This window comes from Bactrocera oleae, chromosome 6, assembly GCF_042242935.1.
Source record: "Bactrocera oleae isolate idBacOlea1 chromosome 6, idBacOlea1, whole genome shotgun sequence".
Classification (NCBI taxonomy): Eukaryota; Metazoa; Arthropoda; class Insecta; order Diptera; family Tephritidae; genus Bactrocera; species Bactrocera oleae.
Window position 1 is genome coordinate 37604464 of NC_091540.1, and position 15802 is coordinate 37620265.

At 36.0% G+C, this 15802-nt stretch overlaps 1 protein-coding gene and 1 long non-coding RNA gene across 4 annotated transcripts in view; one reads left to right on the forward strand and one right to left on the reverse strand.

Annotated features, from left to right (window-relative positions):
• The window catches only part of RhoGEF64C (Rho guanine nucleotide exchange factor at 64C), a 230316-nt gene that overhangs the window by 19551 nt on the left and 194963 nt on the right, over positions 1-15802 (forward strand). The window lies entirely within an intron of this gene.
• Positions 14381-15422, reverse strand: LOC138857815 (uncharacterized). Its single transcript, XR_011397012.1, has 2 exons — positions 15052-15422; positions 14381-14990 (listed from the first exon to the last, which is right to left on the reverse strand). It is a non-coding gene; the product is annotated as an uncharacterized lncRNA (long non-coding RNA).

Genomic DNA, 15802 nt, shown 5'->3' on the forward strand with positions numbered 1-15802 from the left:
ATAAAACATTTTTCCATACAAGGGCTTGAGTTCGATCGGTCAGTTTGTGGCAGCTATATGATACAGTTGTATAGTTGTTGATTCTGACAAAACAAATGAGCAACTTCAACGATGCCTCAAAAACTGAGGGACTAGGGCACGTTAAACGGATAGACGGACGGGCATGGCTAAATCGACTAAGCTCGTCACGATGATCTTTTACATGTTTATTTTATAGGGTCTCCAGCGTTTCAACATGAGTTTTGAGACCGGTGGAAAAAGTACAAACGTAGCGAGTATTGTGACGTATCGAACCAGTGAGTACGATCTGTTGCATCAGTAACAAAATCCTCTTTTAATTATTAAGACCGCTATGTAAATGCCAATAAAAAAAAAAAAAAAAACAACGAACCGAGTTCCGTTCGCCTTGTATTTACAATAATGATAATGGGAATAGAAGACCCACCCTGGAAATTTTTCTTTTGGAATAAACATTTGGTAAACATTTAAACAAGCTCTAGTTTATCGCTCTCCTTTTGTACAATTAATTGAGTGATTTCAATATTCAAGCATAATAGTTTTTCAAGGGCAAATATACATTTATTATTACCATTGTCTTCCCAAATCAGTACACATATAATTACCTGCGCGAAAAGTTGTATCCTCATTAAACTTTCAACCTATAAATAAAGAGGACGCTCGAGCTACAGTCATCATAGGTTCACTAGCTTTCAAGGCGCTATTATCGTTCTAAAAAATGACGATAAAAACAGAAGAACTACCGAAGGACCAGAAGTTGAAATATTCACTGCAGTATCGTATTTATTTATATAGACAATCGCTCAAAAAATGTACGGCAGGTGCCGTCACTTTGGTCAGGAGCAAATTACTACTGACACAGCAATTATTGACGTATAACCAAAAATATTCGGATACAAGCGATCTGCAAATGGCGCTCGATACAGAACAAGAAACAGATTTTGCAGGACAGCTAAAATATCAACTCAACAAGCGAAGTGGTATCAAGATGAGGAGAATAGAAAAAAAGAAACTTTATATGCGAAGAAGTGTGATTGAAAATTACTTATGATTAGGGAGAATGAAAGCTGTGGCAAAGCCAAAAGTTTGACTTTTATTAAACAACGTATTGGGAAAAATTAGATGGATAATACGAGAATATTTCTATGTAGTATCAGAATAAATATATCTATTGAAATTTATAGGTAATTAAAATTATGTTTAAATGGGCTTTGAAAGAACTTTATGTCAAGTCATTATGTTTACTGGTTTTTAATAATAGTGACCAGCTGTGAAAAGACCTTTGAACCATTTAACGTTGAAACTTTTTATATTCCTAATAACCAACAGATTTTTATCATCGAACTCGAACTGATAACTTTTTTCTGAAATATTATTATTCATAATATTGAAAAATAGAACCTGCTATAGCAACATTTTCGAATTTTGGTCGAGTATTTTTAATTACAAAAAGCTCTCAAGTTTCGGATATTGTTTTATGCTAACTAAAGTTTTATACAATGGAATGTTTATTAAGTTTGCCACGAATTTTGTAACACCTCGAATAAACGTTGGAAACCCTATAAAGTATATACATATGTATAAATTATCCGCGTGAAGCTTTGTGGATGTAGCCATGTCCGCTGTCTGAGTATACACGAACTAATACATCAGTTTAAATATACATTACTAATATATGACTGTTAGTTCAGTTTATTCAACCTTTGAAAATCATTACGGTGTACTTTAAGTACTTTTAGATATTGAAATTGCACAAATGGCGAATTAAATGATTTTAATCGCTACATCGCTTCCTCATTATTGCCATATTAAGCGGAATCGTGATTGTTTGCAAAGAAGAGTATTTCAGTGCTTGACTTGCTGTATCCTTTGGAAGGCTTATTTATAAAGGTTAAGCACCAAATGTATTTTACTTGTATAATATATATGTTATGTCCACATGTGAGTAAAAAAATCGTTTGCTACATATTAGAGCGGGTTAACGCTTGTAGAGTAGCGACGAGGTGGCAAACAGAATAAACAGCTGAACTTATGTATACATAGCGGTAGAAGTTTGTATATGTATACATATGTTTATGTACAATAATATATATAATAGAGGTTTTACCATTCATACATATACGTATTTCGATTCGGATTGAAATGAAAGAGTTGAACGCAAAATAAGCAAAGGTGTAATAAAAGTCAAGCGAAATATAATATATCGCATGCAGATGATGTCCTTGGGTTTCACATCGCTTGCAATGAGCACAGAGAGAAATAAATATTGCATGCATGACAAAATTTTAGAATTTTTATGGTGTTAACACATATGTATATCTTCCTTTTTGTATTAACCTTAACATTAAAACTACTTTTCATCCAAATTTTTTTTGCAAATAAAAATTACTACTGATTTTAATACACTCTGATCAGGGTATATTAAGTATGTCACGATGTTCGTAACACTCAAAAGAAAATGTGGGAGATCCTATAAAGTATATACATATATAATATAACAGATCAGCATGACGAGCTGAGTCGATTACGTCATGTCTGGCTGTTAGTGTGTCTGACTGTCTGTATATACGGGAACAAGTAGAATCTGCTCATTTGTCGGAACCGGCGATATTGGATAGCTATAGCATACATCTAACATATAAACTGACCGATCCAACTCAATTCCTAGTATGGAAAACTTTTTTATTTAGCAAGATATCTTGACGAAATTTGGCATAGATAGCTATTCATCACCAAAATCTTTGAAGAAATTGTGCAGATCACGCAACTATAGCATATAGTTGCCACGCAAACTGATCAAGAAAAATATTTTTTGATACCCTTTTATGCTATAGGAAATTTACCTGTGAATGGTATTTTAGCTTCGGTCCAGCCAAAGTTAACGTTTTTATACTCTTGCAATATGTTGCTACAAAGTGTAATATTTTTGTGCACATAACGGTTGTTCGTATATTTGATATAATAATAATATAATTGATCAGGGTGAAGAGACGAATTGAAATCCGGTTGACTGTCTAACCGTACGTGTGTCCGTCCAAGCTGTAACTCGAGTAAGAATTGAGAAATCGTAATGAAAGTTTTTACACGTGTTTTTTTGGCAAAAAAGGTTGGTAGATCGTAATCGCATCACTACTACACCCACAAAATGCCCTTAATAAAAAACCTATAAAACGCTTTAAGTAAGCAGTCATTAATTAAATGTTTCACAGACATTAAAATTTACAACTGGGATTGGAAAATAGGGCTTCATAGAAGCCGGGGTCAAAATTGGACGATGGGCGTGTCACCGCCCACATTTAGTGGGAACACATATCTCCGGAACTACTCAATCAATTTCAACCAAATTCGGTACTAACCTAATCGGACTTAAGCCACGCCTACTTAGCACATAGAACATTTTTAGATTCCATATGATTCTTTCACTTTCCAGTACACAAATTAAGCACCAATATATATATTCAGTTAAAACTTTGCCCAAAAAGTGCCTTTGAGGTATGTAATCTCGAGTCGAAAAATTGCGAAAATCGGACCATAACTGTTCAAGCCCCCACATACCGAATATGTGGATCCCAGAGGGTGTGGCTGACTTATTGCCGAAAACATCGGTCAATCTGTGAGATATATTATCGAAATTCGGGTATAATGATTCTTTTATAATAATTTACCCTCGTGTCAAAAATGGGCCGAATCGGGCCAATACTTCCTTTAGCCCCCATATACTTAATACAAAGATTATCGAACTTCGAGTTGACTTTATACGACATAATCAATGTGCGGTCAATGTGCTAGTTATTTTAATGAAATTTAGGGAGTGTGGTATTCTAATAATTGTGTATATTTGTGCCTATAATGGATAAAATCGGACAAAAACTTGGCTTAGCCCTAACATAACAGGTATTCAACGTCCGGCTGACTTTACTACATGCATATGTTTACATTTATATATTTATAAAATTGCTAGAAAATAAGTTCTCAAGCAATGCCAAAAATTATTGGTTCTTCTTTCCTTCTATTTCTCTGCCCCCCATATTTCCTATAGAAGGTATTTAGCCGGCTTTGAACCTTGTTAGATGCAAGAGTATAAAATGTTCGGTTGTACCCGAACTTACTTGCTTCTTGTTTTAATTATTATTCAGGAAATTTTGAGTGTTCTATTGAAATATACAACTTTTGCGTTTTCAATTTAATAAATAAAAAAAGGTCTAGTTGATATATTACAATTATATGTATAATATATAACGACTCAGCTTTTTTTCGGAATATAATGCATACTTGTCCACCAAGTTAAAGCTGCACTTAGTTATACCGTATATACCAACCAACATACGAGCAAATATATTTATTGTTTGAATGTGTATTCTCTCTAAGCGAAATTTTTTTCTTTGTGTATTCACGACAACATAAGCCGTTGAAAACAACAACAAAAGCATTCGCGGTGACAAAATGAGCTCAAGGAATCACAACGCAAAGGTGGGTGACAAAGGTGAAAGGAACGAAGTGATTACTGTGTAGGCAGTTTGTGATAGCTGCAACACAACGGTTGCAGCCGAAATGAAATACTAGCAGTCGGAGAGGTGAAATAGACGTGCGGTTAGCGGTTACAGTGTGCGATGTAATGAAGCTAACCGCATGCACATTTAGCACATCATAGCAACAAAACTTGCCGCATGTAACATGCAACCGACTACTTGCGCACACTCACACATTGAAATCATATGGCCTGATCATGTCTTTAAATAGAAACTAGTTTACTACTCTAATAACAACAATAACGAATACAAATACCGATATTTGCAGAAATAGTCGTAAGAGATAATAACTATGTCATCTGATATACATTTAGTAATATCCAAGTTGAAGTAAGCGAATTTCAAAATAATAATGAATACTGTTTTCTGTGTAATTAGGTTGTTAATAAGCTTATAGAATCTTCCGTCGAAATCCAGTGCCATCTGATTGATAACAATTACCACAAACAGAGATTGACGATTGCACTGTATTAGCTTAACTTAACTAGCTTTGCGTTATATTGAATAGAAGATACTTTGGGCTCTATTTTCACAAAAGAGGAAAGGGAAGAAATCTCGTAATGTAATAAAGGCCATAATAGGAACTTGCGATTTCGTCTTCAGAAACTACAATATCAGTGAATTCAAAGTCATCAGTCGGTTGAGACGGATATCTTTTACGGCTCTCAATATGAAAGGAATTTGACAGCTCGGGCACAGATTCAAAAAGAGCGGTGTTTATTCGGCCGCACTTGGGTGGAAAATGAGGCCCTAAAAAAGGGAACACTTAATAAATACCCAGCGAAATAATCTGAAAAGTGAGCTTAATTGTTATGGGCATACTCGTATTTATATTTTTCCAGTCGTATGTGTAAACTAAGATTAGTACCGTTCTCATGACGGATCGACGCGTCTGGAATGGCCCAAATTTTTATACGGCTAAAGACTGTCCATACATCACTTTTTAACATTTAAAGCGTCGTGGTACTATACTTTTTCTTGTAATTTAAAATGGCAAACAGAGCGTAGCGATAGGTTTTGATTTTTTGGACTTTAAACATCAACAAACACTACCGGTCTTTTACAATGCCAAATGGAGGCTCAGTTTATGACTAGCTGAAGTTTACGTCGTACAACACGTCAACGCTTTTTACAAAGTTTAATAGTTATTTGATATCTAATTCTAATACTTTATCCAGTTCCTTAAACTGCGAAGCTCCTAGATATCTAAGCCAAGTTCAAGTAGGGGCTGGACAGAAGCAGAGGAGGCGTTCCAGCGTCACTTTTATGCCTGCTTCTCTGCACTGTCTACATCATGGTTAATAATGCCCATTCGGCTCGAATGTAATGCCAGTAAGTTGTGATTTGTGACTAGGCGAACAACCGTTCCGCAATCTTTTCGAGGCCGTGTGAGAAAGAAGCATGTGTGTTTTCCTTTCGTTTCCTTGCACATGAGCTTGGTGATCCTGAATTCCCTTAATGCATTCCATCTCACCTTGATCCGTCTTTTATCTCTTTCGGAAACTTCATGGTGTATAATTTTAGCGACTTCCTGAACTGGTTCGGTAATCAAGCGGTTGACATTTTTGGCAATCTTATCGGATATTTCGTTTCTAAGTATATTCTCTGACGTAATGCGATGAGAGATTATTACTTTAATTGCCGCTTGGCTATCGACGTACCTTGTGACTAGAAAGTTTCTGGAAATTGTGAATAAAACAAAACATTTTTTATATTCATCAATATTTATTTTGTTGACTTTAAAATATGCTCTTTCTGAAGCGATACAAATATGCCACATCTTTTTCAATCATCGAACATGCCTTGTAGGCACTATCCGGGATCGCCTACAGTTCCCTCGACGAATTTTATTTTACGGCCGATGGTATTGAACGAGTTTTAAAATCGTTCACAACTAGAAACAAGTCGAGCATTGACGCGTTTCATGTCCGAATTATCGGTCAAAATCAAACTAGCTGCTTCACGGCCGATGTTTAGCTTACGTGCTATCTCTCAAACACTCGAATGACGATTTTCGATCACGATTTCCTTCACTTTTTTTATGTTATCGTCAGTGGTAGACGCCGAAGGACGACCGGAACGAGGCATGTCTTCGACGATTTCTCGACCATCCATAAAGCCTTTGTACCAGTCGTAGACTTGGATTTTCGATAGAATAGATTTACCATAAGCCTTTTCTAACATTCGACTGATTTCAACAGCTGTTGCAAGCAAACTGTTTGACAAATTGCGCATTTTCGGCATAGTAATTAAGGACAACTTAACAAAAAGAAAGCGCTAAAAACATCATTCATTCTCTTTTATAGTGATTTAAAACACTCTAGAGAGCATCACTGGAATTTTTCACCCTCACTTCCACATTGAGTTTCCATGTTGTTGTCCAAAATAACTTCCAGGTCTTTGTTTCGATCCTCAGTTGATTTGATAAATCCGGCTTCGTTTCATTCTGTATTAATCTTTATGCAGCTCAGTAGTACTTTTATCCATGTTATGATAGCGGGCTCTACCCGGGCTGCTTCTAGACTATTCACGATGGCGCCATTAGAGACATTGCTTTTATCAAAAAAAAAAAAAAAACGCCTCGTGTAATATCCTCATGCTCTAGATCTCTCTCTATATTTAAGGTTAGTGAATATGGGTAGTATCAGCGGATAAGCTAACCGATGAAAGCTTGTCTCTAATGTAGGCATCTAGAATATTTTCGAGTGTCTTCAGAAGGAATAAGATTACACTTATTGGTCTATATAGGCCGATAGATTTTTCAGTTATAAGTCTATAATATTTTGTAAAAAAACGCGACAACAAACTACTCTTAGTAGTTTGCTGTTTTCTCCTTTAGTTGTTACTTCTGATTTTATTACTATTTTTATACCCTGAATACCTTTATACCCTATATATAGAAATGATCAGCGTGTCGAGCTGTGTCGATTTGTCCATCTGTCCGCCAGTCTGTCAATAAAAACCTGCTCATAACATATAACTGCCATACAAAATGACCGATCAAAGTTGTTGTACGGTGCAACCGAAGATTACGGGTTTTCTTGTTTTTTTATAGTTTCCACAATAATTTAAACGCGCTCGCATTGCTTCGCCAGCACCAAAAGTACATAACACTCTCATAGAGTCGTATTATTTCGCTTTTCAGCATTTGCTACTTCCTATTTAAAACGGTTGCCTTTATTTGCATATTTCCATTTGATTGTTAAAGTTTCGCAAGCCGTCGATTTTAATCTGTTTGCTGTTACCATTGTCCTGGCTGATGCTATTTTGCTATTTTTTCGTACACATGTGTGGTTTTGTTTTGTTGCGGCATTTTGTTGCATTTCGGAATGTTTTTCGCAAAGCTGTTTTGGTTAAATATTTTCGACGTTTTTGTTTCTTTTTTTTTCATAGTTTTCTTTTGCATAAAGTGCAATTGCAACGCATTACACCGACGCAGGCTTCGAATTACGGTACTTTCACCTATTTTGTTTTACTGCTGCTTTGCAATTTGTGCCGCGGCCTGTCAGGCAGCTACCGCTAGCGGCGACGTGGATGGCAAAGCGCAAAAACGCGATCAAAATCCGTTCGTCAACAAATCTCAAACAAACAAGCGTCGAAATAATAATGCTTGCCACAAGGGACGCGGGCATTTACCGCACAGCCGGATGTGAGTTACGAAATAATCACAATGCAATAACAAGTGCATTATCCAATTAATGCAACGCAAAATGCAAAATTCATTCACAGCCAAAGGTGTAACACTGAGCACTGAAATTGAACCAGAAAAAAAACTATAAAAAATTTAAATTAATGAACATTTAAATTTACGCACTTAACTGACTATCGTTATGACGTATGTAAGTGTTTTAATGTATTTAAATTCACCTCAATTTCGACCACCAGCGGCAGTTGCAAGTGCGGCGGCAGCCATTATAATTGTCATTATGCACAAACATGTTGTTCTTAATTATGAAATCCCCGAAGACAGCACTTTTGTGTTCGTGCCTTTCAATTTGTTAAGCGAAAAGTTAGCATTGTATGCATGTATGTGTGTGTGTGTGGGTACCGATGCTTATTAGCATTTGCTATTCAATTGTGCACCAAATCCTGCATCAATCAGCCATTCACTTGGTGTGCCCGACACAGCGGCAGCGAAGCGCTGACTACGCGGCAGTTCGTGCAACATTGTTGCGTGCGTGAGTCGGTATACACTTGTACATGCGGCGTGTGGGAATATCGCACTAAGTTCGGCATATCAGCGAGTAGCTTAACAATATACGCAAGCACATAAATGCAGGAGTACAACAGTAGCGAGTTGCAAACAATAATTAATGCTATTGAAGTGTATAATTGGGAAATCTGTAGAGCTTGTTGTGTTATACATATGTAACATATACATATATGGTAGTTACGTCTATTCCACAAATTGTTTTTATACCCTGAACAGGGTATATTAAATTTACAACAAAGTTTGTAACACCCAGAAGGAAACTTCAGAGACCCTATAATATATATAAGTACATATACAAGTATAAATGGTAAGCATGACGAGATAAGTCGATTGAGTTATGTCCGTCTGCCTGTGTATACAATTTCAATTTACTCTCTACTATTTATAATGCCATTAAATAACGGTAATTTGAATGTTTCGTTGGCAGTTTTACTACTAATCCAATTGAACACCTCATAATTTGGCTTACCCCGGCCAAAAAGGAGCACAGTAGTCAACTAAAGTCACTTTCGTTTCGATTTCATGCAAATACACTGCATTTTTATTAAACTGAGTAACAGAAATGCATACTTAAAACTGTTATTCCCATCATTCAATTTCCACGCAATAAAAATGAGTTGCTAGCTAATTACCGCTATCGACAATTGGCGGCCTCAACTGGCAACAGCACTCTTTAATCCACCGTTTAACCTCGACAAATGCCTAATGGCAAGCCAAAATACATATCTATCATATAAATGTATATACGGGTATATACATATATTATATACATAGGTAAATATACAAAACACGGTACGCAGTTATGTACACTCGTACTAGTTCGCGCACGGTTCGGCTGATTTTTCCGACGCCTTTCAATTGTGTTGCATTTACGGCTTCATTTCGGCGTATTACATTTGGTTTAAATTTCATTCCGATTTACCAAATTGCATATGTAAATATGGTATGTTGTGTTGTATTAGTATTATTATAAATTATCAGCTCACAAATGCTCTGCCGTTAACATCCTCATTTCTTCACGAATGGCTCTGACTACCACAACAGTACAGAAGATTTTAACATCACCGGCAATAATAAATCAGTAATTCAAACTGATAGTATTATAACACATGTACGTTTAACCCCAGAGTATTATCATAGTAATAGGTACAGTGTGCTCCACCTAATTCGTCCGCGTTTATTGAAACTTTCTAATCGGTCAAAAAATTAAACAAGAAAAAACGTTACGAGTAACTTTAGTTGCAATTTGATTTTTTTTTTAAAGTTGATTTTGAGCGGTTTGTATGACAGCTATTTGTCATAGTGGTCCGATCTGAACAATTTACAATTTACTGAACCGTTGCCGTGGTTTTCCATACAAAGACATGATTTTGCTCGTTCAGTTTGTATGGCAGCTACAAGCTATAGTGTTCCGATATCCGCGGTTCCGAGAAATAAGCAGCTTTGTGGGAAGAAAAGGATGTCTGCAAGAGTGAGAGACGTATATACCGACAGACGGGCCAGGCTAAATCGACTCAGGTCGTCAGGCTGATCATTTATATATTTATAAAAACATACATTTTACATAGCCTATAAAATATATGATGTTTCCTTCTGAGTGTTACAAACTTAATGTACCCTGTTGAGGGTATAAAAACTAAAATTAGGTTGTACAAAAAATTGTATAATTCAATTCACTGGTAGAGAGCAATTATTCAGGAAATACTGTACACATAAATGAGCTCATTCGCATTGTTAGTGTGACTTTAAAAGCCGCCCGTGATAAATTTACCTCCCAATACTAGTCAATTTCGCTCGCCTTGCCACACATCGAGTGTAATCATATGATTGAGACACACATTTATATACATTTATAAAATACAGGATTAACAGATGAAATTTGGTTGTTAATTTCATTAGCAGAAGCTAGAAATGAAGCGCGCTTTGCGGATTAGTCTGCTAATTAAAGTAGGTGGTATAAAAATCCCCTGTGATTATTTGGATTCGGACTAATTGTCAATGAGCTTTAAAAACCTTTAAAATGAATAGAGACAATAAATCTGTTGCAAATAAAAAATAGTTGTAATGGTAAAGGTAATTTTAACTTAAACGTAAATATAACTATTTGGTATGGTGCCCTTCAAATAATTACAAAGATTGATCAAAGTAATCTAGGTTGATATAAAATAATTGTATTGGCTTTACAAAAAATTCATTCAATACTTTAGCATTTCAGCTTTCACTTTTCTAAATAATTTGCTACAACCAGCCGATGTGAAAAATCAATCCACACCAGATTAGATCTACCATATGATTTTACTTTGCTAACTCACCAACGTAGTATGACGTTGACCATACCCTTAGCGAAGGTATTCAAAACCAGCTTGACTTTTTCCAAGAGGTTTATTTTTTTTTGTCGGTTGGACAATCTTCAAAAGATACCGTTATATTGCAGACGTTATGCACGATTCAACCTATTTGCTTCAAATGCACCTCATGCGGGATCGTGCCCCTCCAGTTTTTGCGTCTACGTATAAAACCCTTACCACCGTCTCCTATAGATTATATTTTTTCTTGGGACAAGGAAAGCTTTTGCCGGTTAGCTCTACGCATAAGAATTGTAGTACATTTTGTTCATCATCCGTCCCTCGCTGTTCCCTTGCCATTCTTTCCATCTAAATTTAATCAAGCCTATTGGGCTCCATTATCTTAGCCAGTTATACACCTATTGGGATCGAATCATATTTTCAGTCAGTCGCTCTGCCAGAAGTTTCTCTACCTCCTCTTTTTCGCCTTTATAACATGAGGATCCAACTTAAAGTGATAAATCGATTTAACGTATGTAACTATTAATTAAAACTTGAATATCTACTGGAAAATTTATAAACTTGCCGGTTAAAACCGAGGTCCGTTTAGGGTCTACTATTATATCCACGAGCTTGACCTGAAAGGTAAGAAGAGTGTAGTAAAATTCTATATATACTCCAACTATCGATAACCGTACCTACTGGCAATCCTCTACTGTGAACTACGTGTGGCTTCTACATCACGATAATGCACCAGCTCAAACATCAATGCTTATTCGTGATTTTTTTGCCAAAAACAAAACCGTAATAATGCCTCAACCAACGGAATCACCAGATTTGGCTCTCTTCGACTTTTTTCTTTTGCCAAAACTGAAGAAACCAATGAAAGGAAAGCGTTTTGCCACAATTGATGAGATCAAGTCAGAATCGAAGAAAGCGCCTTTTAGAAGCGTTTCGAATATTGGAAAAAGCGTTGGAACAAGTGTATTATATCCGAGGGTGATTACTTTGAAGGGAGCTAAATAGATATTGATGAATAAATAAGTAATTTTCAAAAAAATTCAAAATTCATCTTTTCCTTTAAACACACCTTGTATTTATTGGTCAGATGATAGAAAAGACTTCTCAGATTAATGCATATCGGCTGTGAAATTATAAGGTTTTCTTTTCTCACAAAAATGTTGCATTTATTTTGGTCTAACATATGCTTGGAAAATAAAATTTGTGTGTTCTTTTCTCAACATATTTTCAGGATTTTTTTTCTTTTGATTATAGTTGGATAATGAAAATTGCGAATGAGTTGGTTTGCTTTCTTCATTTTATCATGTAAAAAAATTGATAATTTTTACAAAAAGTAATGAAGCATTTATGTAATGTTGCAACATTTTCATCGACAAAAGAAAACGCTACAAGAAACATTTTATTTGCATAGAAATTCAATTTTATTCTATCTTCTATTTAGGTTAGTTTTTGGACATAACTAAATTAAAATTTTTAATTAATGTAATGGCTGGTATTGAAAGTTACCTTGCTCTCTCAAGCGTTTATAAAATCAAACTTTACAAAACAGCTATCAAATAAAACATTCCGATTCGAAATAACCCTCTAAGCTAAGAACTCTCAAATTATGAAATGAAAAGTAGAATGTTGAGGGGAAGTCAAGACTGTGAATAAAATCTAAGCAGTGGCTTCTTATATAACTATGCAGCATGACACAAAAAAGGCATTAGTTTCAACACAGGTGATCGGCATGAAAGTACTAATTGCCGCAAAGTAAGGTAATAAAGACACCGAGTGGCAAGATGTATTACGAATGCCCAAATGTTGGCTGTATGCATAAAAATAGCCAAACCTCATCTGCAGATATCATGCTCTGTGCACTCTGGCGTAACATTCTTGAATTGGCTACATTCACATGTGCGTCTGTTGATGTGGTGAGCGTTTTTACTAAGCTGATAGTTCGGAGGTGGTAACAATTACAATACCGATAGTTACCGCACAATGCTCTAAGTTCCAAACAAGTGGCAGTGTAAGCAAATAGCTCAAGTTGAACCTATACATACATATGTAAGAGTGTGTATCCAAGAGCCTCCCTGCATTTGTATTCTAGCTGAGTATGCCAACAAGCTTTTCCACTTCATAATTCTTCTAGGGCTTCGAAAATCAGCCAAGCAAACGAATCAACTTTTCACGCTGCCCCTTACTTGAAGGGGTCGGGGTGAGTGGCAATGCTACAAGTGGCTTACCTATCGTTGCATATACCTACATATGTGAAAATACTTGATTACGTACGTTTATATGTGTGTATTTCCAATGGTATTGCACTCGGGCTGAGCCGGCCAGAGAACTACTTGTACTGGTACAATTTAAAAATATATTAGAAAAAAGCATAAATTCGTACTTGAGCAACCAAGTGTGACGAATGAGATTACTGAAATCTTCTGGAGCAGATCCATTTTTCATGCAACTCTGCAGCGTACGGCAACAACAACTATACTCACATGTATAGCTACGCCAACCACAACTATAGCAACTACATGCTTTGGGGCTACACTTTGCCGCTGCAGTTGAAGTCTTTGCCATTGTAGACTTTAATACCCTAGCTCTCAACACACACACGCACCCACTGATGCATATATGCAAACATATACACCGCAGCTCTGAGTACTTGAGTTGCAAGCCATGGTGTATTGTTTTTTCCTGCATTGTATGTAGTTGTTGCTGTCATTGTTTCTGATATTGAGGGGCTGTGTGTTGCGATTGTTGCCATTGTTATTACTGACGATTGCAATCAAACATTGCAATGAATCGCAAAAGCACTACAGACTGGACTGTGGTGAGGGCGAGGGCGACGGTGACGTCGAAGGCGGGGGTAAAGTAGTGCGGTGTGAATTTTGACATGTTCGGGGTTGTAATACTTTTCGCACATATCCACACGTAACAATGTATTTTGAGTGTATTTGGGTATGCTTATGCAGTTGCATGTCGAGATTCATCTTTGCAATTGATGCAACCACACCATCCATCGATAGGCGGGTTCAATGTGCAACATCCGTTCGGTTTGTTTTGCATCGTTTTGAAATTTCTCACAATTGATACTCTAATTAAATGGAAGAACAAACCGAAAGCAATTGAAGTTGAGCAGACGAAAATGCACCAACATTAAAGTAAGCCACAGAAGCGTGTTGGCCAATACTCGTTGGTAAGTTTTTCGGTTAGGCTAGGTGATCGTCAGTAGAAAATAAGTTTGGATCATCGATCTATCTGAAGAAATTTTCTAGCGAATCGTATGGGGTTATTAAATTACCATATCAACTTAACAGAACTCTAGAGAATTTTATAGATTTGATTTATTTCCTGTTTCTAATATAAAGATTTTGCTATATTCATTCTAATATAAAGAAGTGGATGATTTATATGAATCGAGGTCGATATTTCATTTACACTTACATTCCAATAACGCTTTATTATAGGAAAGAACATAGAAGAACCTTCGTTGTGAGACGACTTCCCCCGGTTTAAAACTTTATTTAAGGTTCGAAGCAAACCTACACAAGAAGTTCTCTACGCTCTCCGATAACAGGCCATTTTGAAACGTAGTCGATAAAAATTATGTCATCCGCATCTTAAAATATAGTCACTTTTGGCACACTTTTTTTGGTCAATGTTTTGGATTCAGAAGAATCGTCGAATGTGAGATCTCGAGATATCCACTTTTAGCAAAGTTTTTTCATTTTAACTAACTGTCGGAATTGATGCTTTTAGCCTCCACTGTGGTTATCGTCTTCGGTACTCTTGATTACTGTACAGAATTTTGCGTGACAATTTTGAATGGTTGCTTCGCCGAATGCTGAGCTTGGACAATAAACAGGAGACACTATTAGGTATCATTAGCGTTTTTTTATCATCAAAAGTTGTTCGCCAGTTGTGAAGTTACTACGTCAGCTAACATCAAAAGAAATAAGTTAAATTTTAGTGGTGTACATAATTTAGGGCGATTGTTTACTTCAGACTGTCCAATTGTCGACAGAATAGGTCCGAATTAAGAGGTCACCACACGCGCGGGCTCACCACCGTTCGACTGTGGCGAGTAACCATCCGATGAAAGAAATTGATTGATTTTATTGCGATTAAGCAGATGAAAATTCGGTCCATGAAGATTTTTTTGTATTAAGTCGTGTGGAACCCATACACTAAGATAATACTGAAAAATTAGTACCTTTGAACAAACTTGATTTGTGTTGTAGCTTTCGAACTGAATGGCTTTGGCTTGAGTTTTCTTCAGCCATTTGTGGTCCATTGGTCCTGGACCTAGTGTAAGTTTCATTCTTTTTAAGATGTTATTAAAAATTATCCATCTTCGTAATGCGCCAATTACTTCATACCCAGAAATAAAAAATTAATACTTTTTGTTAACTTAGTATATATTTTTAAATAAAATAACTTTAACTTGTAATGCTATCACAAAATTATTTTAAATTAATGAAGTAATATTCCATATCCCAAAATGAACTAATTATTTAATAATTAATTAATCTTAACTATATAACAAATTAAATAAGAGCTGTTTGGAGTTTAATGGCAAGCAGGAATCCAAACCGGTTCGTCTGGAATTTAAAAATTAGACAATATGTCGAGTCATCTCACCAAAGTAATACCCTACTTCTATAACCAAGTGCTTTGTATTTTTTGTGATTTTGTTCGTTTGTGACACTCCTTAATCAATTCAATTTTCGCCGTTAATTCCTCCTTAAAAT